This window comes from Capricornis sumatraensis, chromosome 8, assembly GCF_032405125.1.
Source record: "Capricornis sumatraensis isolate serow.1 chromosome 8, serow.2, whole genome shotgun sequence".
NCBI classification, from domain to species: domain Eukaryota; kingdom Metazoa; phylum Chordata; class Mammalia; order Artiodactyla; family Bovidae; genus Capricornis; species Capricornis sumatraensis.
Window position 1 is genome coordinate 68,861,768 of NC_091076.1, and position 26,492 is coordinate 68,888,259.

Here is a 26,492-nt window from a genome sequence, read left to right on the forward strand (position 1 = left end):
CCTAGAGACAGGGTCTTTAGAAGGTAATTAAGGTTAAATAAGATCATAAGGGTGGGACCCTAATCCAATAGGACCCTGGCCTTATAAAAAGAGGAAGAGAAAGAGATTGCTCTTTCTCCCTTCCTCCACAGTGTGAGAATACAGTGAGAAGGCAGTCATCTACAAGCCAGGAAGAGAGACCTCAGTAGAACCCGACCATGTGGGCACCTTAATCTTGGGCTTCCAGCCTCCAGGACAGTGAGAAAAGGAGAATTTCTTGTTTGAGCTACTCAGCCTGTAGTATTTTGTTATGACAGCCTGAGCTGTCCAAGACAGCTTTGAGTCGGTCACATTCTCCTTTAGCTTCCCTGGAGGAACATGGCCCTGCTGTTCTTCAGGGCACTTCCAGAACTCATTGTAACAAACCCTTCTTCTCCCCGGCCAGCTGGCAAGTGACCCGGCTACCTCTGCCTTCGGGAGTGAATCTGTTTGGCTTGACTGTGTTAGGTTGGTCCAGGGAGGTGAAAGCAGGTTGCACTGGTGTGGATGAGAGTGTGGGACAGGGGGTCTGGGGGCAGAGGGGAGGGGACGAGAGCCTCAGTCCGACCTCTCCTGCAGTATCTGCACTCGGCTCTCGGCACGGCCCCACTTCCACCTTCTCCTCCCCCAGTCCCCTCGTCACCAGCTTCATCCAGTGTCTTGTGATGTCCCGCTCTTCCAGCCTCTGTGCCTTCCTTCCTGTTCCCTTGGCAAACCCTCAGCCACCCTTCAGACCCAGCCCAGGGGTCTCCTCCTCCACAAGCCTCTTTCACCAACCTTCCTTGATGCCCATTCCCTTGTAAATAAGCAAACGCGTAACAAATATTAATATATATAGTTGTGCATGCGCACGTACACACAGATGGTTTTTGGTTACAAACAACAGAAACCAGCTCTGGCTAATTTAAACAGAAAAGGGCTTTTAATATTTAAAGGATATTGGATCATCTCCAGGATGAGGAGAGCATTGGAGACCCAGGTTCCAGGCTATCAGCCAGGCTGCAGGCTATGGCACCTTGGAACCAGTGTGAGACACCATGGGCTCTGAGGCTGGTACTGTCAACCCTGCTTGCATTGGCCCCTGGCGCTGGACTCTGGCCCAGTGGATCCAATTGGCAGTACCTGGGTTGCATCCTCCATCCTGGTCTAGAGTAGGAGGCGGGCTCCATGCCCTGCCAACACCTCTGAGGTGCAGGAGGCAAAATCCCCTAAATTACAGAAGGAGGTTCAGTTGCTGGGTAGCCAAAAATTGTAACAATTTTTTCTTAGATGTAGAATATCCATCCATATATATTTTTTTTCATCATTCATGGTAGCTATGCTCTAAGTTGTTACTGATACTAAAGTAATGAATGCTGGGGTAGTCCCTGGCAGTCCAGTGGTTAGGACTCTACCATTCCACTGCAGGCGACACAGGTTCGATCCTGGTTGGGGAACTAAGATCCCACATGCCTTGCAGTGCCGCCAAAATATATAGATATGTATAAACAAGTGCTTAACCATTTGCTTCTGGGGGAAATACAGAGTTCATTGCCCTGTGCACCTCTGGTGACATTTTGCTAGCTGGTTAATACACAGTCTTGTTTTATGCATGTTTCTGATTTTTAAAAAAATATTTATGGCTGTGCTGGGTCTTCTTTGCCATGTGGGCTTTCTCTAGTTGCCGTGAGCTGCTGGGTCTTCTTTGCTGGGTATGGGCTTTCTCTAGTTGCAGTGAGCTGCTGGGTCTTCTTTGCCGTGTGTGGGCTTTCTCTAGTTGCAGTGAGCTTTTGGGTCTTCTTTGCTGTGTGGGCTTTCTCTAGTTGCAGTGAGCTGCTGGGTCTTCTTTGCTGGGTATGGGCTTTCTCTAGTTGCAGTGAGCTTTTGGGTCTTCTTTGCCGTGTGGGCTTTCTCTAGTTGCAGTGAGCTGCTGGGTCTTCTTTGCTGGGTATGGGCTTTCTCTAGTTGCAGTGAGCTTTTGGGTCTTCTTTGCTGTGTGGGCTTTCTCTAGTTGCAGTGAGCTGCTGGGTCTTCTTTGCTGGGTATGGGCTTTCTCTAGTTGCAGTGAGCTTTTGGGTCTTCTTTGCCGTGTGGGCTTTCTCTAGTTGCAGTGAGCTGCTGGGTCTTCTTTGCTGGGTATGGGCTTTCTCTAGTTGCAGTGAGCTGCTGGGTCTTCTTTGCCGGCTGGGCTTTCTCTAGTTGCAGTGAGCTGCTGGGTCTTCTTTGCCGTGTGGGCTTTCTCTAGTTGCAGTGAGCTGCTGGGTCTTCTTTGCCAGGTGGGCTTTCTCTAGTTGCAGTGAGCTGCTGGGTCTTCTTTGCTGTGTGGGCTTTCTCTAGTTGCAGTGAGCTGCTGGGTCTTCTTTGCCGGCTGGGCTTTCTCTAGTTGCAGTGAGCTGCTGGGTCTTCTTTGCCAGGTGGGCTTTCTCTAGTTGCCGTGAGCTGCTGGGTCTTCTTTGCTGGGTATGGGCTTTCTCTAGTTGCAGTGAGCTGCTGGGTCTTCTTTACCATGTGGGCTTTCTCTAGTTGCAGTGAGCTGCTGGGTCTTCTTTGCCGTGTGTGGGCTTTCTCTAGTTGCAGTGAGCTTTTGGGTCTTCTTTGCTGTGTGGGCTTTCTCTAGTTGCAGTGAGCTGCTGGGTCTTCTTTGCTGGGTATGGGCTTTCTCTAGTTGCAGTGAGCTTTTGGGTCTTCTTTGCCGTGTGGGCTTTCTCTAGTTGCAGTGAGCTGCTGGGTCTTCTTTGCTGGGTATGGGCTTTCTCTAGTTGCAGTGAGCTGCTGGGTCTTTGCCGGCTGGGCTTTCTCTAGTTGCAGTGAGCTGCTGGGTCTTCTTTGCCAGGTGGGCTTTCTCTAGTTGCAGTGAGCTGCTGGGTCTTCTTTGCCAGGTGGGCTTTCTCTAGTTGCAGTGAGCTGCTGGGTCTTCTTTGCTGTGTGGGCTTTCTCTAGTTGCAGTGAGCTGCTGGGTCTTCTTTGCCGGCTGGGCTTTCTCTAGTTGCAGTGAGCTGCTGGGTCTTCTTTGCCGTGTGGGCTTTCTCTAGTTGCCATGAGCTGCTGGGTCTTCTTTGCTGGGTATGGGCTTTCTCTAGTTGCAGTGAGCTGCTGGGTCTTCTTTGCCGGCTGGGCTTTCTCTAGTTGCAGTGAGCTGCTGGGTCTTCTTTGCCAGGTGGGCTTTCTCTAGTTGCCGTGAGCTGCTGGGTCTTCTTTGCTGTGTGGGCTTTCTCTAGTTGCAGTGAGCTGCTGGGTCTTCTTTGCCGGGTGGGCTTCCTCTAGTTGCCGTGAGCAGGGGCTGCTTTCTAGCTGCAGTTCTCGGGTTTCTCACTGCGGTGGCTTCTCTTGTTGTGGCGCGCGGGCTCTAGAGAGGGTGGGCTTCATAGCTGCAGCTGACAGGCTTAGTTGCTCCACGGCATGTGGGATCTTCCTGTACTAGGGATCAAACCCGTGTCCCCTGCGTTGGCAGGCAGAGTCTTAACCACTAGACCACAAGGGAAGTCCCCACGTTTCTGTTTAAAGATGCCTTATTTGAAACACACAGTTGATTGACTCACGTTGAACCATGGGTCATGGCTGTATAACTGATGCCCGAGTGAAGCTGATCTAACATATATTTTCTCTGTAAGACCCAGCACAGCCTTCTTGCTCTTAGAACTACTACCAGTACTTCAGCCCTACACTTGGGAGCCATTTTAAGCTGTGAAATCACCCAAGAAAGCACAAAAATGCAGAAAGGATATCACTAAGCAGACTGTGAAAAGGACTCTTGCTTGTAGTATGAGCCTTGAAACAAGAAAGCAGAGCGTCACCTCATTCACCCTCAGCTGGGGGCATGGTGGGGAGCTTAAACATGTTGCCTCTTCTCTTTCTGTATATGACTGACAGCCTCGCGAGTATCGATTTGAGGGTTATTGACAAATTTTATCAAGTGGGCAAATTTGGAAGTACAGAGCCTGTGAATTATGACTATAAAATTTTGGTATGAATAATGACTGTGAAATTATGGTAGATACCTACATATTTTATACTTAGAAATATGATTATATACACTTTTTTCCATATGGTTTCCGCACCTATAAATCTTTCCAAAATTATTATTGAAATATAATTGATTTACAATGTTGTGTTAGTTTCAGGCATACCGCAGAGTGATTCAGTTATACATATATATATTACACTTTCTTTACATTCCCTCCTATTGTAGGCAGAAAGTGTAGGGCATGCAAAGAACTGGACATGACTGAGCAGCTAAACTGTACTGAACTATTGTAGGTTATCACAAGATGTTGAGTATGGTTCCCTGGTGCTATCTGTCCCACTTCCCCTTTGGTATCTGCGAGTGTGTTTTCTGCATCTGTGAGTCTATTTCTGTTTTGTAAATAAGTCCATTTGTATCATCTTTTTTAGATTCCACATACAAGCCATATCATGTGATATTTGTCTTTGGCTTACTCCACTTAGTATAATAATCTCTAGATCCGTCCATGTTGCTGGAAATTGAAGTGTTTCATTCCTTTCTTGTGTGTGAGTAGTATTCCATACAATGGTTCGCACCACATAAGATGGTGCAGGAAGATCTGAGCGAACTTTCTGGCCAACCCAATATACATCTCATCTTCTTTATCCATGCGTATACCAGTGGGCTTGCTTTCTGCATTTTGCGTTTCTTTGGACGCCATGAGAAGTGAAGGAAGGAGCCGACGCTGGCTGTTCCGTGTTGTCATCTCTATGATGCACCATCCTCGTGGTTTATTTACTTTGTCCTCAGTTGAGCTTGGGCTTCCCTGGTGGCTCAGATGGTAAAGAATCCACCTGCAATGCAGGAGACCCAAGTTCAATGCCTGGATCAGGAGGATCTCCTGGAGAAGGAAATGGCAACCCACTCCAGTATTCTTGACTGGGAAATCCCATGGACAGAGAAGCCTGGCGGGCTACAATCTATGAGGTCACAAAGAGTCGGACACGACTGAGCGACTAAACAGCCGAATAGCAAGGCAATGAGCCTGCGAGCCGGGCACCGTGGAGAGCAGTAGTTTTCCTCCAGTCCTCTGGCACAAGAGGCGTCTCGCATGGAGGACCCTGTCTTCACTTCCTCTGTGAGCAGGTGGACTCCAAGGTCACTGCTCTGGGGCAGAGAGGGTAACGAGCCCTAATAGGACCTCTTTCAGTTGCTGCTTGGGATAAGAAATGTGTAAAGAGGTATGGAGACCCTCAGAACATCAAGCTAGTGGCTGTTTATTCAGCATTTGAATCTGTAGGATGGAGTCTTTTTCGTTGCTAAGTCTGAGCTGGCCTGGCTCCCTAGGAGGCTCATAGGAAAGGTACATCAGTTATAGAGAAAGAAGTGATGTTTTCTTTCCAGATCTGAGTATAGTGTGAGTATGTGTTCAGTCCTGCTGCACATTAATCCAGGAAACCTTTGGATGTTTAAGTGCCAAGCACTGTCCTAGGTGCTGGAGATGCGTCGGTAAGTGAAGTAAATGAAGGTGAGATTTGCACCTTGTTCTTTTTTCTTTTTTTAATTTGGCTGTGGGAAGATCCCCTGGAGGAGGGCATGGCAATCCACTCCAGTATTCTTGCCTGGAGAATCCCCATGGACAGAGGAGCCTGGCAGGCTGCAGTCCATAGTGTCCCAAAGCGTTGGACAAAACTTAGCACACATGTGCCTGGTCTTAGTTGTGGCATGTGGGATCTAATTCCCTGACCAGGAATCGAACCTGGGCCCCCCTTCATTGGGAGTACAGAGCCTTAGCCACTGGACCACAAGGGAAATCTCTTGCATCTTGTTCTTAAAGGAATCTTCCGCCCTGGGCTAGCTGGAAAGTGGAGGTCAAGCCAAGGTGAAGGGAGATGAAACTTGGCTTGTTTGAGCATCTGTCCCAGGGACAGCTCTGTACCAACAGCCTGGGGCTGTGCCAGGAAGTGGGGTTATCCCTGCCCTCACTGTTATAAGAAGATGGCACGGATGAGAAAAGGATCCAGATGCGTCTGTGAAAGTGTAGAAAGATGCAGACAACAGAGCAAGGTCTCATGCCTGGGGTTCCAAGGGACCAAGTGCTTACTGGTGACTGAGGATCAGTGGGATGCAAGCCAGACAGGCTTCCTGGAGGAAGAGACTTCAGAATGGCCTTCAGAGTTCAGGGTCTTGGGGAGAATGAGCCATCAGGAAGCACAGTAGGGTGAAGCTGCATCAGTTAAAGCTGTCCAGCTTTTGGCTACAGGCTCTCTTTTAAACAGAGGGAAGCACTGACATTTCTGGTTTTAAATCCTGCCTACAGGGAGCAGCTTTTATCCAGGGGGAGCACCCAGCCCCAGCTTCTAGGCAAGAAGGGGCTCAGAGAGTGGCAGGCTTCAAGATGTGAGATCATGGGATGTAGGACCACTGGGCCACCAGTTCACTAAGGCTGTTTTGTGCTTTCCAAGGTGTGTTACCCAAGTAGTTGAAAGCTTTGTTCCCAATAAGTGAGTTGAAAACTATCCTCTTTCCTGGTTACAGAGGCATAGACTGACCCTTACCAATGACATTTGCTCTCATCAGCCCTGTGGTCTCCAGCCAGGGGTTTGCCCTGTGGACCAAGGCAATCTATTTGCAAAGCGCTCTGCTTCCCACAATCTTCACTGGGCATGGGAAGGGCAAGTTGGGGGAAAGTGAATGGTCCAAGACAGTCTTGCCGTGCTAAGGGGTCTTCTATCCTTAGAACAGAAAACACACACCAAAAAAGGGAGAAAAATGTCAACGATGACAAAGTGAAAGAAAAAAAAAATAGTAAATTTTTGTATAGCCAAGAAAAAAAAAAAACCCTCTAGTTAAAGGAAATCAGATTGTTGTTTAAAATGTGATTCCAAAGTCCTTGAGAGTCCCTTGAGAGCCAATGAGCTGTCTCCACAGAAGGACCCACTAGGAATGGACTGGAAGGCATTGCTCACCCCTTGGACCATCGTGTTAGAGTTCTAGGCCAGACGGGTGGGGTGGAGATAGAGGGGAGGGTGCGCTGGTTTGGAAGTTTGCAAAAATATTTCCAGCCATTAGCTCATTTAATTGTCACAACAGCTCCTGGGAGGTAAGAAAGTCAGCAATAGTTACTCTGTTTATTTGATCATTAAGCAGATGCTCAAAGACGTGAAATGACCCATCATGATGCTGGCTAGTAAATTCCAAAACTAGGACTTGCCATCAGGGTTATCTGATCCCCCGGCTGCTTCTTGGTGGGAAGGGTCGGGATGTGAACAGAGTGGCAGCATCCCATGTTCTTTAGATGCACTGTGTGACCTCCATGAGAGTGCCAGATTCCTATATTCAGCTGAGGAAGAAGGCTCAGGTGTCCTGCCCCCAGGGGCTTGTGCTAGGTGTGTTCCCAGAAGCTGGCCTGCCCGTAAGGGGACCCAAGGCCGTGGAGTATGTCACCATCTGCGCTCTGGGCAGAGGAGCCAAGGAGCCTGGAGCCTCAGGGAAAGGCAAGCCATCTGGGGTGGGGTCAGGCCAGTCTGACTGCAAGCGTCATATCACTCTGCCCCGAATGCTTGGCGGTGTCCCTCCGGGTTCTGCCCCCCACCCTTCCTGACAGCTCACCCCACTGCAGGCCTCTGTCGGCCAAAGTCCCACTGCGCTGAACTCTGGGACTTAGAAGGTGGTAGCATTCTGTCCCCACCTTCCCACCAGGCTGCTGCTGTGTCCAGCCTGTCTCCTTGTCCTCAGCCAGGCAACAGCTGGGGCGAGGACCATGGATGCTGGACTAGGTGTCTGTCCTAATCACATCAGTGCTCCAGAGGTGACTCTTAATTAAAACTGAAAGTCTCAAAGAGTTGGCTCATGAACTGTAGCCCACCAGGCTTCTCTGTCCATGGGGTTCTCCAGGCAAGAATACTGGAGTGGGTTGCCATGTCCTTCTCCAGGGGATCTTCCTGACCCAGGGACAGAACTGAGCTTTGTCTCATTAGGTCTCCTGCATTGCAGGCAGGTTCTTTACCTCTAGCGCCACCTGGGAAGCCGAAAGTTCAAGGAAGGAGCAAAGTCAAATCAAGCCCCTCTGGGCACTGGGCTCTGGTGACCCAGTGACATGGTCCTTGCCTTCAAGAAGTCTAGAGTCTTCCAACTGAAGTGCTGGCTTAGAGGACACTTAGAAATGCCTGGGGCATCTGGGTTGTCCCAGCGAGTGGGGGCACACAATGGGCTGGGGCTAGGGATGTTAAATATCCCATAATACACAGAATAGTCCTTCACAACGAGGACACTGCCTGCCCTCAGGGCCAGCAGCCCCTCTGATGGATGTCTGGCATTTCTGCCCATTTTGCAGATGTGAACCTTGAGGCTCAGGAAGGTTAAGGCCCTAGAACTGATCTGGTCATACCAGACTCTGCCTCTCCTAAGCCTCTGGGTAAAATGGAGCTCTGATTGTACCAACCTCTTTAGGATGTCAGCAGGTTCCTGGACATAGTCCCAGAGCAGCAATCCCCAGGCAAATGCTAAGAGTTATCAGTGGCCTTGGGAAGAACCTAGGATGACTGGCTAGGAGGTACAGACTGTTCTGTGTGTAGCTTTGGCAGAGGGAGGAAAGGAGCAGAGTGGGTCTCTGGACATTGTCTGTTTTTCTTAAAGCAGCAGCTCACAGAGTCCTGCCTGGAGGCTCACTGGGGCAGATGACTATCCCAATGGTCCACCTACCCCAGAAATAGCCCGGATCCTGAAGAACAATAGAAAAGGTCAGAACTCCTTCCGAGCTGACCCCTCCCCACTGTGGGCCTTGGAGAATCATAGTCAGCTGTTTCTTTGGTCCAGGGTTTCAGATGATCAGGAGGGTGTGCAGAGGAGGGGAGTGGCTGGGAGGGAGGAAGGACCTGCCTCCACACCCCTCCAAGCCCCTGCTCCACTGCCCTGGCCTGGGAGGATGCTTTTTGGTATCCTTCAGACACTAGATCCTCCCTGGGCATCTAACTGCCCCAGGAGCCCAAGTGTGAACAGTCTGTAGACATTCTTAGGTCCAAGTCCTTGAACCTGATCAAACCTCCAGACGGTGCTCCCAAGCAAACCAGGTGGTATGTTTCTAGATGGAGCTGCTTCCTGGTGGGGCTGATTGAACTGCATGAGGGACTCAACACTGGGTGGCAGAGAGGCCACGGGGACATGTCATCACATGCTGTGTGACCTTGGGGAGAGCACTTAACCTCCCTGAAACCAAGAGAGGAAGGAGAGTCATTCATTCATCCTCCCTTGCCCCCTTCCTTTCTCTCCCCCTTGCCTCCTCCCTCCCTCCCTCCCAGTATTTTTTAATGGAGTAGTTCTAGCATCAGAATAACAAGCACCCCTTGTCCACTTTCCTGTTCTGCTAAGTTTTTTACATTTTACCAGATTTGCTTCAGATTTTGAAGAAGAACAACCTCACAGATACACTTGAAGATCCTCATGAGCCTTCCTTGATGTCACTTCCCTCGTTTCCACCCTCCTGCCCTTTCCAGGGGAGACTGCTGTCCTGAATTTGTTGTTTATCATTCTACGTAAGTGTGCATCCATCCACCCCCGTGACTAATGGGGATGCCGGCCTTGTTCTGCTCGCCGAATGACTTTAGTATCAAATTGTTCAGGAAGTTGGGGCAGAGAAGGAAAAGAGGAAGGCGTTCTTATTGATTTAAAAAACTCTGTATATTAAAGGCATGGATCCTTTGTGAATCACCTATGCTGTATTTAATTTTCCTAGTTTGATATTTGCCTTTTCAATTTGTTAATTTTTAGTCAAAAATAACCTTATGAAAATAAGTTTGTTTTATTTTTGGCCATGGTGGTTCTGTGCCGAGAGGGCTTTTTTCTAGTTACCGCAACCGGGAGCTATTCTCAAACTGTGGCATGCAGGCTTATTGTGGTGGCCTCTCTCGCTGCAGGTCATGGTCTCAAGGGTGCTCGGGCTTCAGTAGTTGCAGCACATGAGCTCGGTAGCTGTGGCTCCTGGGCTCTGGAGCACAGGCTTAGTAGTCGTGGTGCGCAGGCCCAGTTGCTCCTTAGCATGTGGGATCTTTCCAGGTCAGGGATTGAACCCAGGTCTCCTGCATTGGCAGGCAGATTCTTTACCACTGAGCCACCAGGGACGCCCCAAAATAACTTATTCATTTCAATTTGCACATGTTTGTTATAGAAGAGTGATAAAACACAGAAAAGCAACAGAAACCACATTCCACCACATATAAAACATCTGGAGACAAGCTCATCTTTTTATCTTTCCAGACACTTTTCTATAATTCCTTTTCATTGTTGCTTTGTTTGTGTTTTCCCTAGAGTTAAAAATATGTATTAAGTAATAATACATATAATATATATTATTATAATAATACACTTATGTGGGTTGAGAGTGAAGAGTACAGAGATACATACATTTTGTCCTTGCTTTCCAGGAATTTATCATCTAGTGTAGGAAACGCCTTTTAAGACAATTAGAATGCAAAAAAGCAGTAATTATGAAACACAGAATTTGAAGAGTTTTCTGGATCGTTGGGCAGCACCCCTGTACTATCTCATGAACTCCTAAGGGCAAAATTAATGATAATCAATGTGCTACTAAAATTACTGTTTATTTTTTTTTTCAATTAACTTTCTTTTTTTATTTTTTACAGTTTTTAAAAATTATTTATTTTTTTATTTTACTTTGCAATACTGTGTTAGTTTTGCCATACATTGACATGAATCTGCCACGGGTGTACATGAGTTCCCAATCCTGAACCCCCCTCCCACCTCTCTCCCCATATCATCTCTCTGGGTCATCCCAGTGCACCAGCCCCAAGCATCCTGTATCCTATATCAAACCTAGACTGGTGATTCATTTCTTACATGATTGTATACATGTTTCAGTGTCATTCTCCCAAATCATCCCACCCTCTCCCTCTCCCACAGAGTCCAAAAGTCTGTTCTATACATCTGTGTCTCTTTTGCTGTCTTGCATACAGGGTTATCATTACCATCTTTCTAAATTCCATATATATGTGTTAGTATACTGTATTGGTGTTTTTCTTTCTGGCTTACTTCACTCTGTATAATCGGCTCTAGTTTCATCCACCAGAGGTAAATCCACACACCTATGGACACCTTATCTTTGACAAAGGAGGCAAGAATATACAATGGAAAAAAGACAATCTCTTTAACAAGTGGTGCTGGGAAAACTGGTCAACCACTTGTAAAAGAATGAAACTAGAACACTTTCTAACACCATACACAAAAATAAACTCAAAATGGATTAAAGATCTAAACGTAAGACCAGAAACTATAAAACTCCTAGAGGAGAACATAGGCAAAACACTCTCTGACATACATCACAGCAGGATCCTCTATGATCCACCTCCCAGAATACTGGAAATAAAAGCAAAAATAAACAAATGGGATCTAATTAAAATTAAAAGCTTCTGCACAACAAAGGAAACTATAAGCAAGGTGAAAAGACAGCCTTCGGAATGGGAGAAAATAATAGTAAATGAAGCAACTGACAAACAACTAATCTCAAAAATGTACAAGCAACTTATGCAGCTCAATTCCAGAAAAATAAACGACCCAATCAAAAAATGGGCCGAAGAACTAAATAGACATTTCTCCAAAGAAGACATACAGATGGCTAACAAACACATGAAAAGATGCTCAACATCACTCATTATCGGAGAAATGCAAATAAAATTACTGTTTTAATGACTTTTCTATTGAGCAGTTACCCTTGGGGAAGAAGTCCCCAAGGTTTTCCTATACCTTTGTAGACAAAGGTCTTTTTTTTTGTATACAAACCTTTGTATACGGAGTTTCTCTGCTGCTGCTGCTGCTAAGTCACTTCAGTCGTGTCCGACTCTGTGCGACCCCAGAGACGGCAGTCCACCAGGCTCCCCCGTCCCTGGGATTCTCCAGGCAAGAACACTGGAGTGGCTTGCCACTTCCTTCTCCAATGCATGAAAGTGACAAGTGAAAGTGAAGTCGCTCAGTCGTGTCCGACCCTCAGCAACCCCATGGACTGCAGCCTTCCAGGCTCCTCCCTCCATGGGATTTTCCAGGCAAGAACACTGGAGTGGGGTGCCATTGCCTTCTCCAGTGGAGTTTCTCTATACCTTTGCAAACAAACACCAGTGAGCTCTTTGGAACCGGCTCTTCTCAGTTCAGGGTATCCCACACGGCCTTCCTCAGGACCGCCTGTGTTGATGTGCGTCACCACTCCAAATGGCTGGAGGTGTTCCATTGTATGTTGTTCAGTCGCTCCACTCATGTCTGACTCTTTGCAACTGTGTAGATGTATAATATTTATTAATATATCCATTGTAGATTTATAATATTTATTTTATTGATATCCCATTGTTAGATACTTCAGTTGTTTGTTTTGATTGTGTCTCAGCAATTTTATACCTTTATATAGAGAAGCCTATAAGTCTATTTCTCTGTGGGTTTTTCCCTTTGACATCAAGCTTAGAAAGCTTTTTCCCAGTCTGAGACACATTCATTTAACAAATATCTATAATAAAGTTTCCACCAGGTGCCAGGTTCTGTTCTAGGTACTTTGGATATCCCTGCTTTGTCCTCAGTTCCCCTGGAGCTTTGTGGGGGTAGGTAGGGAAGTGATGGGGGGTGAGGGGGCAGATACTATACAATAAACATAAAAAATAAGTAAATTAAGTGTTAGAAAGTGATGAATGATATTGGGGAGAAAGGATGGAGCAGGGTAAGCGCACAAGTGGTGCTGGGAAGGGGGGAAGAGAGGGGACTAGCCAGATACAGGGCAGTTGTGTCTTTGGGGCTTTGTAGCCAGTGTGTACTCTGAAAGCCATGCATAGAAGGGGGTCTGGCTTCTGCTGGACACATCGTCTCTTACTCACTCAGCACAACACAGTCCTTCCTCCGTTATGGTGATGGATCCCGGTTTCTTTGGTTGAGCTCTGGAAAAGGGATTGGCTTACATCAAGGCCACACTGGAAGAAACATCAAGTTGGCCAAAAAGTTTATTTGGGGTTGGAAAACCTGAATGAACTTTTTTAGCCAACCCAGTACACGTGCCTTTACATTTTTGGAATCACATTCAGCTCAACAAGATGCTAACTGTATACTTGTCACTTGGGGTCTGAGAGCAGCTGATGGGGCAGACTGTTGTCCCTGAGCCCCCCCTCACCCCCATGCCCCCACCATCACATGATCCCAGTGGTTCACCAAGGGGAAGAGAAATCAAAGTGCCTTGTGCTACTTAAAACATAAGTAATTGTTTCTGAAAACACAGCTTGCCAAAATGTAGAGAATGCAGTGAAAGTTCTTAGAGGAAAAATTATAGCTATAAACACCTATTTAAAACAAAAAAAGAAAGCTCTAAAATCAAAAATATTAACAAAAGATTTTTTAAATTTGTTGACTAAAAGTTATATAGCAATATAAAGTTCAAAATGTACAAAAGACTGTCATGATATAAAAATTGCCCACCCATCCCTGTTTTCCAGAACCTGGTTTCCTTCTCCATAGATGATTGACCTCTGTTGGCAATTTCTCAGGCTTTCTTTCAGAGATATGCTGAAAGAAACAAGATGTGCTTGCTTAATACGTTTGCCCAATCGTGTCCAACACTTTGCGACCCCACGGGCTGTAGCCCACCAGGCTGCTCTGTCCAGAGGATTCTGCAGGCAAGAATACTGGAGTGGATTGCCATTTTCTCCTTCAGGTTATCTTCCCAACCCAGGGATGGAACCCCCACCTTCTGGAACCTGTGTCTGCTGCTTTCCAGGGGGATTCTTTACCATTGAGTCACGTGGGAAGCTCCCTTTCAGAGATACCATATACGTGAATGTGTGGTATGTGAAATGTGCAGGCTTTTCCTTTTTAATTTTACTAGATATTACTAGATCATCTTCCAAAAAAGGCTCCAGCAATTGACATTTCCACCAGCAGATGTATGAGTGGCTTAGCTACCTTCATCCTTACCAAGACCGAAGATTATCATTTGCGGGGGGGGTTGTTTTTCTGTTTGTTTTGCCAATCTGATGGTATCTCTCTCTGTTATTTTCATGTCCATTTCCTTGACTTCTGGAGAGCATGAACATCATTTTAAAAACTATCTTTATTAGACATTTGAGCTTCTCTTCTAGGAATTGCCTACTTACATTCACCTATTTCTATCAGAATATATTTCTTAATCAATTTTTGGAGCACTTGAAATGTTATGGATTTGATCCTTTATCTGCCATATGTATTGCAAAAATAGTTTCCCCCAACTGTCATTGACTTTGTTTATGATTTTTCAACATGTGCAAAATTTAATTTTGCATAGTGAAATATAATCTTTATTTTTCTTTAGGACATTAAGAATTCCTGTCTTATTAAAATTATAGTGTTTAAATTTTCTGCTAATTTAATTTTTATTTAAAATGTTAATCCAACTGGGATTTATTTTTTGTTTTTAAAAATATCATTTATTTAACTGCATCAGATCAGGAGGTGGCTGAGTGGTAACGAATCTGCCTGCCAAGCAGCAGACGGGAGTCCGACCCCTGGATCGGGAAGGTCCCCTGGAGAAGGAGATAGCACCCCACTCCAGTATTCTTGCCTGGAGAGTCCTATGGACAGAGGAGCCTGGCGGGCTGCAGTCCACGTGGGTCACAAAGGAGTTGGACAGGAGACTTGGCGACTAATGCACACACAGGTCGAGGCTTAATTGCGACCCGTGGGAGCTTTGTTACATCACGTGTGCATGGCTGTGTTGAGTGTGCATAGTGGTGGTGCGTGCTCCAGAGCACCTGGGCTCAGAAGTTGCCATGCATGGGCTTGGCTGCTCTGCAGCATGTGGGATCTTAGTTCCCTGACCAGGGATCAAACCCACATCCCCTGCACTGCAAGCTGGATTCTTAACCACTGGACCACCACCAAGGAGACCCTTACGTTTTACTTTCTGTCCTCTGGTCCACATATTTCATTTCATGAATTTATTGTGGGTTGTCCTTGTCTCTTGGTATCATAATTGATATTCTTGACTGTACTCCTACCAATCTTATTTTATACCTGTTCTTCATTTTACTTTTTACTATTTCTTCCCCCCCCCGCCCCACCTTTTTTTTCTCATTTTTCTCTTAGTCAAACAATTAGCTCTTCTTGAACTGATAGAAGTCACATGAGAAAACTAGGCAGATTGGTTACTGCGGAAAATCAAATTAGTGGCTTGGAAGATCAATGAGTAGAAACACCTCACATAACAGGAGAAAAAATAGACATAGAATCTCTGCAGTTCTTTCCTGCCTCTCGGTTGGGAAGATGCCTATCCTCTCAACTTTTGCTTGTATCCTTAAAATATCTGAGTTTGTTCAGAGTTTCCCAGGATAGGCATGTTGGTTTCTTTAACTGGCTCTCTTTACCCCGGAAATGTCCAAGCTTGTGTGTAGAAATTGTTTCACACATTCCTCCACATGTTTTATGACCCTTCCCAAAGTTAAGGCAGTGTTGCACGTCCTAGTCTCTGCTGTGATCACAAATTTTGATACTTTGGACCCCCAAAGTGGGGAAGAAGAGAGAAATGGGATGAGAAACCAAGTTATAAATGCTATCCCCAAGAAGACTGAAAGAAAGGGAAAAGTCATGGAGATAGGGACCTGGAATATGAGCCTGACTCTGCCAAGCACTGTGTCCTTGGGAGCCATTGTAAGTTCCCAAATCACATGATCCTTTTGAGAGACAGTGAAGTCGAATGGAAAAGCGTTAGAGCTGGAATCAGCCCCATCTGGGATCTAACTCTGCCTGTACAACCTCAGGTGAGCTGTTTTACTCCTCTAGGTCTTATTTTTTTCATATAAGATGGATTTTTATTATTTGCAAGTTTTTCCTGCCCCTCTCTCAGAGCACTATGCATCTCCACCCCATTGCCATCAGCTTTGGTCACATGACTTGCTTTGGCCAGTGAAATGTGAGCTGAGATGACATGTTTCAGTTCTAGGCAGAAGCTTTACGAACCGGTGTACTTCACGAAGCCTGTCCTGTTCTTCTGTAGCCAGAGTGGTTGTCCGCAGTAGTCTAGAGCCTTGCAGGGGTACTTTAGATCTGTTGAGGTGGAGGGAGAGTGTATGTGTGTGAAAACACTGATTAGGATTAAACTGTTTATTTTAAATCAAAAAATAACAGTGGCTTAAATAAGATAGAAGTTTGTTCTCTCAAATGTTTACTTCTTTTACAAAGTTCAGAAGTAGATAGCTCAGAGCTGGTATGGCGATGTCACAGGTTATCAGGGATGTAGGCTCTCTCCAGTTCTCTGCTCTGCGATCCCTAGGAGGTGGCCCTTGTTTTCATAATCCAAGATGGCTGCCAGAGCGCCAGCTATTGCATCTGTGTTTTAGGTAGTGGAATGGAGGTGGGGGTGGGGAAAGGAAATTCTTCCTTCTTTTTAATGAGATCAGAAATCATATACAACACTTCCATTTATTTCTTACTGGCCAGGATGTAGTAGTCACCTGACTGTACATAGCTGCCAAGGAAGCTTTGAAAAGAGTCTCTTCTTTTCTAGACAGCAGTATGCCCAGCTTAAAATAGGGCTTCTGTTAACAAAGGGGAAAGAGGGGAAACGATGATGCTGTGGACAAGTGGTAGGCCCTGCTGCAGAGGGAGCTGAGACCTTAGGGATCTGAATTCTTCTTTATTTTAACCAGAGCTTACTTTTATCTGCTTAAAAGGCTGGTGTCACTGTAAGATTTAAATGAAAAAAACTCTGCATTTTAAAGATAAAGAATCAGAACCCATTGTGCCAAAGCAAGAGTCCCTAGCTTATAGAACAAGTGAACAGAAAAAATATAGAGAGCTCCAAATATATGTCCAATTGCTTTGTGGGCCTGGGGATGGAGCCAAGGAGGAGGTGGGATCCAGATTCATGGTTTCCATCTCCTGGAGAACCTCTTGTGAAGAAGGACTGCTCCCCCCTGAGATGAATCCAAACCTTTCAAGCCAGGAAGGAAAGGCTAAGCCAAACTCTGGAAGATAAATGGCAGGATTGTGTGTCAGTTAGGGGAGCTTAAGCTGTGGAACAAAGATGCCAAACATTCAGTCACTTAACCAAGAAAAGGCTTCTGCCCCTCACATAAGAGCCCAGGGTAAAGCCTTAGGTTGGGGTGGCTCTTCGCCATGCTGTGGGGTCCATTGGTTAGTGTGAAGTCAAAGGAAGAAGTATTTTAAAATACATATATTGTATTATGGAAGATTTCAAACATCTACAAAAGTGGAATGGTATTATGATGCATTTTCAGAGAAGTCTAGACTGTTCCCCTTCTGCCTCCTTCCACAAGTTACTATTGTTGCTCAGTCACTGAGTCATGTCAGACCCTGAGCAACCCCATGGACCGCAGCATTCTAAACTCCTCTGTCCTCCACTGTCTCCCAGAGCTTGCTCAGACTCATGTCCATCGAGTCGGTGACGCTCTCCAACCATCTCATCCTCTGCTGCCCCTTCTTCTCCTGCCCTCAATCTTTCCCAGCATCAGGGTCTTTTCCAGTGAGCTGGCTCTTTACATCAAGTGGCCAAAGTATTAGAGCTTCAGCTTCCACATCAGTCCTTCTAGTGAATATTCAGGGTTGATTTCCTGATCTTGCAGTCGAAGGGACTCTCAAGAGTCTTCTCCATGACCGCAATTCAAAAGCATCAATTCTTTGGCACTCAGCCTTCTTCATGTTCCAACTCTCACATCCATACATGCCTACTAGAAAAACCATAACTTTGACTATATGGACCTTTGTTGGCAAAGTGATGTCTCTGCTTTTTAATATGCTGTCTAAGTTTGTCATAGCTCTCTATAGGTAATCATTCAAAGAAAACTGGTTACTATCCCAGTTAAAAATGCTCTGTGTGTGTTTACACATGTATACATGCTCTCTCCCTCCTTTCTTGAATAAATGGCTGTATACTAAACATACTTTTCTCCACCTTTCCTTTTTTTTTTTCCTTGCAGGGAGAGGAAGGGAAGCCTTTATTCCTAACAGTTTGTCTGTTAGTGGCTTGTCAGAAGCATCCCGTATGAAACAGACAGAAGCGCTGAATGCTTCTGACTCCTCGACTCAAATCACACTTTCCATACCATTAACTCAGTCTGCTTGCACATTTCTGATTTAGAATCTCCCCCGTGTGTTTGCTTTTTAACTTTTTAATTCTTTTTATTGAAGTATAGTTGTTTTACACTGTGGCGTTATTTTCAGGTGTACAGCAAAGTGATTCCGTTTCACAAACATATATGTGCATATAGATATGAGTTTTCAGATTCTTTTCCATTATAGGTTATCATAAGATATTGAATATAGTTCCCTGTACTGTACAGTAGGTCTTTGTTGTTTATCTATTTTACATGTAGTACTGTGCATCTGTTAATCCCAAACTCCTAATTTATCCCTCCCTCCCCATCCCATTTTCTGCTTTGGTACCATAAATTTGTTTTCTGTTGATGAGTCTATTTCTATTTTGTAAAGAAGTTCTGTCGTATCACTTTTCTAGATTCCACATCTAAGTGATATCATAAGATATCTGTAATTCTCTAACTTCATTGACTTAGTGTGATAATCTCTAGTTGCACCTGTGTTGCTGCAAATGGCATTGTTTATTCTTTTTCATGGCTGAGTAATATTCCATTGTATGTATATGTGTGTGTGTATATATATGTATGTAATTACATATATCCAGTATTACATTCCATTGTATGTATGTGTGCATATATACACACACACACACACACACACACATCTTCTTTATCCATTCATCTGTCAGTGGACTTTTAGGTTGCTTCCCTGTCTTGGCTATTGTAAACAGTGCTTCTGTGAACATTGGGGTGCATGCATCTTTTCACATTAGAACTTTCATCTTTTCTGGGTATATGCCCAGGAGTTTTTTGAGGAACCTCCATACTGTTTTCCACAGCGGCTTTACCAGTTTACATTCCCACCAACAGTGTAGGAGGGCTTTTTGTCCACACGGTCTCCAGTGTTTGTTATTTGTAGACTGTTTGATGGTGGCCTTTCTGACCAGTGTGAGCTGATACCCCACTGTAGTTTGGGTTTACATTTCTCTAGTAACTAAGGATGCTGCGCATCTTTTCGTGTATTCGCCACCTTACTCGTTTTCACTTAACATTGTAGCTGGGAGATCACCCCAAAGCAGTGTATCTAAATGGTCCTCACCATTTTAGCTGCTGCTTGGAACTCCACTGCATGGATGGACCATAGTTTACTCAACCAGTCCCCAGCTGATGGGCATTTGGATTGTTTCCAGCCTTTTGCTGCCACAAACCACACTGCAACCAGCAGCTTTGTGCATCTATCTTTTCTATTTTGCCATTGTGGATTTTGGACAGATTCCTAGAAGTTGGATGGCTGGGTCAGAGGGTAAATGCATATGTAATTTAACTAGATACTGCCAAATTCCCTCCTATAGGAGGTCTACTGTTTTGCATTCTTGCCAGCGATATATAAGCACACTCAGAAGAACTACTCTCCCAATCTAATGTTTTATAGATGAAAGAACAGAGTACAGGACCATTAAATAACATGCCCAGGTCATGGAGCCATTAAGTAGCAGAGCTGGAACTTGGCCCCAGCCAAGAAATGTTTCCCCAGTGGACGAGATGTATGGCAACAGGCTGGGACGACCTTATTCTCTACCCTTTGGGGAGAAGGTTTAGGGAGGTTAACCCCTCCATAACCGGCATCCTGGCCTCCTGTGACTGGCTCAGTCTCCAGTAGTTACATTCCAGTTCCGGAAAAGCTCTGTATGTTTCCCACCTTTGGGGCCTCTCAGGATGGGGGTGTCATCCCACCAGGGTGACCCCTGTTAGAAGCAGCCTTTCCTTCCTGTCCCATGTGAGTCATCACTGAGCAGCCAGCAGTCTGGAGCTCATGCTTCTTTCTCTCCTAATTAGAGCATCTATTTTCATGCTTAAATGTGATACATGCATGCAAAGGGGGAACCAATGTTCCCAACAATCAACTGCTTCTCTGGAGACAGAGTCATTTCAGGGAGCGCTTACATTTTTTAACTTTTGTAATGAAATGACTCAGCGTCCCTCAGAATGCATGGAGAGGGTCCCGCCACCAAGGACAAGAATAAAGGGAGGTGCAGAAAGCTTCACACGCAGAGCCCAGTACATTCTTCGCATCAGTAACCCTCACGCCATCCTTCATTGTGGGTATCGTTACTTTCTTTTCACAAAGGAGTGAACTGAGGCTCAGGGAGGTTGAATGAGTTGCCAGAACTCACAGAGCTGGCTGATGGCAGAGGGTGTTCATATCTAGCTACTCCGGCACTGTGTTATTTTCCCAGGGCTTTCACTTCCTCTTCAGTAGAAGATCCAGACTATACACAGGAAAACTTCTGGGGCTGCTGCCTTCAGCAGTCACAGCCCCCTTCCTCTGGGTCCACTCACCCCCTGGTTCATCTACACTCTCTTCCAAGAAGATGGTGTCTAGCACCACGTCTGTTATATCCACTGGGTTGCGTTGAGCTGCAAGAAACAGAGGTCATAGCCCAGTCTGGTTTAGATCCTTGGGTGGATTTCTTGTCTCACAAAACTCTGATGCAGAGTAGGCTTCAGAGACTAAAAGGCCTTTACCTTTCGGTCTCTCGTGCCTTCTGCTCTACCTTCCGCTGTCTCAATCCGTCATCCTGCAAACTGCCCCACCCCCACCCAAGCTGGCAAAATGGCCGCCAGTGGCTTTCAGATTATTCATGTTTCAGGGAGAAGAGGGGAGGTTTCTTCCAGAATATTCTCGAGAGGGCCAGAAAGCCTTAACACTTGCCTTCTTTAGTTTGATTGACTCAGATAGGATCCAGTGCCCACTCCAGACCAGTCACATGGCCAGAGGATGGGGCCCACTGCTGCTTAGACTTGAGCATTGTATTCCATTCCTAGTGCATAGATGGAGTTATTCCCCCCAAGCACAGGGAGCTGTGGACAGCAGAGTATAAATTAGGGAGTTATCCTGAGAAAGGGTGTGGGCATTGGACAAGCAATCCCCGTGTCCACTACTGTTCTCAACCTCATCCCTCTCCCCTGACCTCTGAGTTCCAAACTGCTAAACCCCATTAGCTATGCAGTATCTCCACTTGGACGTCTAGCGTGCACCTAAGGGTAACATGACCGAAAAAGGTCATTTGATTCACTTCCCACCAGCCAGCTCTCCCTCAGTCTTCTCCATCTCAGTAAGTGCGTGAACCGTTCACCCAGCTGCTGAAGCCCTAAATGCATCCATCTCTTATCACTCACGCCTTCACACAGCAAGCCCTAGTCACATTGGTATTGTTTGGGTTCCTAGAATTGTTCCCACCTCAAGACCTTTGCACGTGCTATCCCTTCTGCCTGGTAGACTGACGACTTAAGCTTTCATGGCACGCTGGGGCTTACCATTCAGGCCCTTGGTCAGGTATCACCTTTCCTGGTCACCCTATCCAAATTCAGTGCCCACCCTGTCCCTCACCTGTCACCGTCTGCCATGTCACTGCTTCGGTTTCTTCTAAGAACTCATTACTATGTGAAACAATCTTGTTCATTCATTTTGTTTGCTTGTTTATTTTCTGTCCTCTTTCGAGAAGGAAAGATTTATGCCATCAAAGACCTCGCCTGTCTCGTTCAACTCTGTTTCCCATGGATCTGTGCAAATATCTATCTGTGTAATGCCTGTGTGAATATCTACATCCACACTGCTCCCTGGAGTTGTACAGCATCGCGGCCCCACTTGTATCCCAGAACCTAGAATATGCCTGGTACATAGTAAATGGCTAATATATGCAGATAGATAGTTGAATGGATGCGCAGGTAGATGAGTGGAGGGATGAGTGGAAAGATGGTTATATGGGTGTACAGGTGGATGGATGGATGATTTGACGGATAGATGGGGTGGAGGGTATCCTTAGTTATAATCCTGCCTGTGAGTAGAGAAACTATATGTTCAATAGGTTCTTATGGGGCCAGAGATGTTCTCTGGAATCCAGAACCCAATTTATTGCCTTCCCTCTACCATTTCATTCTTCAGTTAGGTTTTGAGTGGGGGGAGTGTGTTAGCTTTGAAACCCTGAGTGATTTCAATTGTCCATTCCTATCAGTTTCAGTTCAGCCACTCAGTTGTGTCCGACTCTTTGCGACCCCATGGACTGCAGCACCAAGCTTCCTCTGTCCATCACCAACTCCAAGAGCTTGCTCAGACTCATGTCCATCAAGTCAGTGATGCCATCCAACCATCTCATTCTCTGTCATCCCCTTCTCCTCCTGCTTCAATCTTTCCCAGCATCTGGGTCTTTTCCAGTGAGTCAGTTCTTTGCATCAGGTGGCCAAAGTATTGGAGCTTCAACTTCAGCATCAGTCCTTCCAATGAATATTCAGGACTGATCTCCTTTAGGATGGACTGGTTGGATCTCCTTGCAGTCCAAGGGACTCTCAAGAGTCTTCTCCAACACCACAGTTCAAAAGCATCGATTCTTCGGCACTCAGCCTTCTTTATGGTCCAACTCTCACATCCATACATGACTACTGGAGAAACCATAGCCTTGACTAGATGGACCTTTGTCAGTAAAGTAATGTCTCTGCTTCTTAATATGGTGTCTAGGTTTGTCATAGCTTTTCTTCCAAGGAGCAAGCGTCTTTTAATTTCATGGCTGCAATCACCATCTGCAGTGATTTTGGAGCCCAAGAAAATAAAGTCTGTCACTGTTTCCATTGTTTCCCCATCTATTTGCCATGAAGTGATGGGACAAGGTGCCATGATCTTAGTTTTTTGAATGTTGATCTGTCACTGTTTCCATTGTTTCCCCATCTATTTGCCATGAAGTGATGGGACAAGGTGCCATGATCTTAGTTTTTTGAATGTTGAGTTTTAAGCCAGCTTTTTCACTCTTCTCTTTCACTTTCATCAAGAGGCTCTTTAGTTCCTCTTCACTTTCTGCCCATAAGGATGGTATCATCTGCATATCTGAGGTTATTGATACTTCTCCCAGCAATCTTTATTCTAGCTTGTGGTTTATCCAGCCTGGCATTTTGCATGATGCATATTTATATGCAGACACATAAGTTAAATAAGCAGGGTGACAGTATGTAGCCTTGATGTACTCCTTTCCCAATTTGGAACCAGTTCGTTGTTCCATGTCTGGTTCTAACTGTTGGTTTTTGACCTGCATACAGATTTCTCAGGAGGCAGGTAAGGCAGTCTGGTATTCCTATCTCTTTCAGAATTTTCCACAGTTTGTTGTGATCCACATCATCAAGGGCTTTGGTGTAGTCAATAAAGCAGAAGTAGATGTTTTTCTGGAATTTTCTTGCTTTTTTGATGATCCAGCGGATGTTGGCAATTTGATCTCTGGTTCTTCTGCCTTTTCTAAATCCTTCAACATCTGGAAGTTCACAGTTCACAAACTGTTGAAACCTGGCTTGGAGAATTTTGAGCATTACTTTGCTAGTGTGTGAGATGAGTGCAATTGTGTGGTAATTTGAACATTCTTTGGCATTGCCTTTCTTTGGGATTGGAATGAAAACTGACCTTTTCCAGTCCTGTGGCCACTGCTAAGTTTTCCAAATTTGTCCATTCATATAACCCCATGTGATTCCCAATCCAGTAGTGCATTTTGACCCAGACATCTCACTGCCACCCAGACAGGCCGCTTGTTGCTCATTACTCTGCCTTAAAAAGTGTCAAAGGAATAGCATCCTAGAACTAAAATAATAGCTATTATCATAATAACTAACATCTGTATAGCACTTTATAGGCTGCAAGATATTTGCATAGATTATCTCAATTATTCTTCACAATAAATCTGGTGCTATTGTCATTATTATTATGTCATTGAGGCTGAGAGGGAACCTTATAGATGATCTAGTCCAGAGATAGCAAACTCTTGACACACAAGCCATCACCCTCTAATCTGCACCTGTGCAGACATTACTAATTGATCCACTGTTTTCTATTTAGCCCAGTCTGAACCCTGGAATCCTTCTGAATATTGCAGCCCAAGCAGCCACCTCCAATCAATCAGACTGATACACATGACAGGAAGTGTCTTCTCTGTGGGCTAGTCCATGTCCCTCATTTTGCATGTGTGAAACTCAGGACTAGAGATGCTGCTCAATGGGTTAGTGGCAAAGCCAGTGTTAGAACCCTGGACTCTTGGCCCACATGCACATAGTCAGAGGTCTTCCCAATGACTCCTGCACATGATTCAAGATGATTACGATTCTGATTTAACTGAGCACTGGGGGCTTTTAAAGGTCCTTAAGGAGGCTCTAATTTGCACCCAAGTTTGAAAATTACTCAAGTTTTCTCCATCTACAACAGTGCTTGTCATATTTTCCTGATGTTAAGAAGTGCCTCTGGCCACTTGTTATATGTATACTGTGTATTTGCACATACACAGGTCTCCCTGCAGGAGAATCTGATTCAGATCTGGCATGGGGCCCAGGAATCTGCATTTTTACAAGCATCCCAGGTGATTCTGATCAGCCGGGAAGCTGGGCCATGCAGCTCTGGGCATGCGCACCCATGACTGTCTTTGGGAACCGTGAGAATGAGGCCAGTCAGCTCCTGCCACTCAGGAGGAGTGGCCTGGGCTTTGGCTCTAAACAGTGGCAGAGATTTCTGTCCATTTACCAGGCAGTTGCCTTTCTTTTTTGAAGTCTCCAGTCTAGATTATTATGTAATCTATCTGAAGAATTTATAGGAATAATATCACCCTCATGCCTGGCTTCTGTAGGCAAAAGAACAGCAAGGAGAGAGAGAAAGTAGAACACAGAAGTAAGAATGAAATGAAAATTAGTTGTCTGTTTTAAACAAGTAATTTTCTCTAATGTTCTGTTCTCTTATGTGGTTGTCCTTCTGAGAGCTCAAGGGCTTTTTAAGGTGGGGCAAATCCGGGGGTTGTTCTTGAGAGAGACAATTAGCCTTGGGTAGCTTGAGACTGTGGGCAGGCCTTGCTGGGATCAGAGCCAACATGTGGGCCAGGAGACCCCATCACCCACCACCCGTCCCCGAGGGATGGGAAAGCACAAAAGTGCTGAGACAGACACTGTGTGTCAGACACTGAGCTGGGTTCCTTTTACCTCCAGGAAAATCCTACAAAGTACTATTAGTAGCTCCAATTTACAGATGAGTAAACTGAGGTTCAGGCTTCCCTGGTGGCTCAGTGATAAAGAATCCACGTGCCAATGCAGGAGACATGGGTTTGATCCCTGGGTCAGGAAGATCTCCTGGAGAAGGAAATTGCAATCCACTCCAGTCTTCTTGTCTGGGAAATGCCATGGACAGAGGAGCCTGGTGGGCTACAGTCTCTGGGGTCACAGAGAGTCAGATGTGACTTAGCTACTAAACAACACCAGCAACAATAAAACTGAGGTTCAGTAAATGACCATGTTTGGGGCTTGACCTAGAAACTTTTCACTCTAGAAGGGAAAAACAGCATTTAATCCAATTCCCAGTATTATCAGGAAGAGCCAGGCACACTGGAATATCAGGGTGAGAATATGCTTGGATATGCTTGGTGCTTTAATACTGGAACCTATAGAGTCTTTTTTTTTTTTTTTCAACCATACATATTAATGGAAAGGCATAGTCTGGAGAATTACAAATAGCAGAATCTCTACCTAAATTTATTTGTCCTTGTAAAGTGGGTGATAAATCCAGAGCATAAAGGAAATGGGTCTGGAATTAAGAACAGAGCACAAAAATGCACCAAAAGCTTTGAATATGTACACACCCTCTGGCCCAGCAGTTTCACCTCTAGAAACTTATGCTCCCCAAATAGCTGAGTAAGTGGGCCAAGAAGTATTTGCAAGGCAGCATTGTTTACATTTTTGAAAAACTAGAAATAAGATAATTGTCCAACACCAGACTTAATGACAATATAGCGCACAGAAGCAAATACCATATATCCATGAAAAATAGTGTAGATCAGCTGAGACAGAAAGCAGTTCACCCTCATTTGCTGCAGGACAAAAAGCCTGTGCTGAGTAGCACGGTGATTGTGGTTGCGTTAAAATAAAGAAGTAATATTCCAGTAATGGTAAGTGATCTGATATCTACATCAGTTGCTGCTGTTTAGTTGCTAAGTTGTGTCCTCCTCTGCAACCCCGTGGACTGCAGCATGCCAGGCTCCCCTGTCCTTCACTATCTTCTGGAATTGGTTCAGACTCGTGTCCATTGAATCAGTGATGCCATCCAATCATCTCATCCTCTGCTGCCCCCTTCTCCTTTTGCCTTCAATCTTTCCCAGCATCAAGCTCTTTTCTAAAAAGTTGTCTCTTTGCATCAGGTGGCCAAAGTATTGGAGCTTCAGCTTTAGCATCAGTCCTTCCAGTGAACATTCAGGGTTGATTTCCTTTAGGATTGACTGGTTTGAACTCCTTGCAGTCCAAAGGATTCTCAAGAGTCTTCTCCAGCACTACAGTTCAAACGTATCAATTCCTCGGCGCTCAGCCTTCTTTATGGTCCAACTTTCACACCTGTGCATGACTCCTGGAAAACCCATAGTTTTGACTGTATGGACCTTTGTCGGCAAAGTGATGTCTCTGCTTTTTAATACACTGTCTAGGTT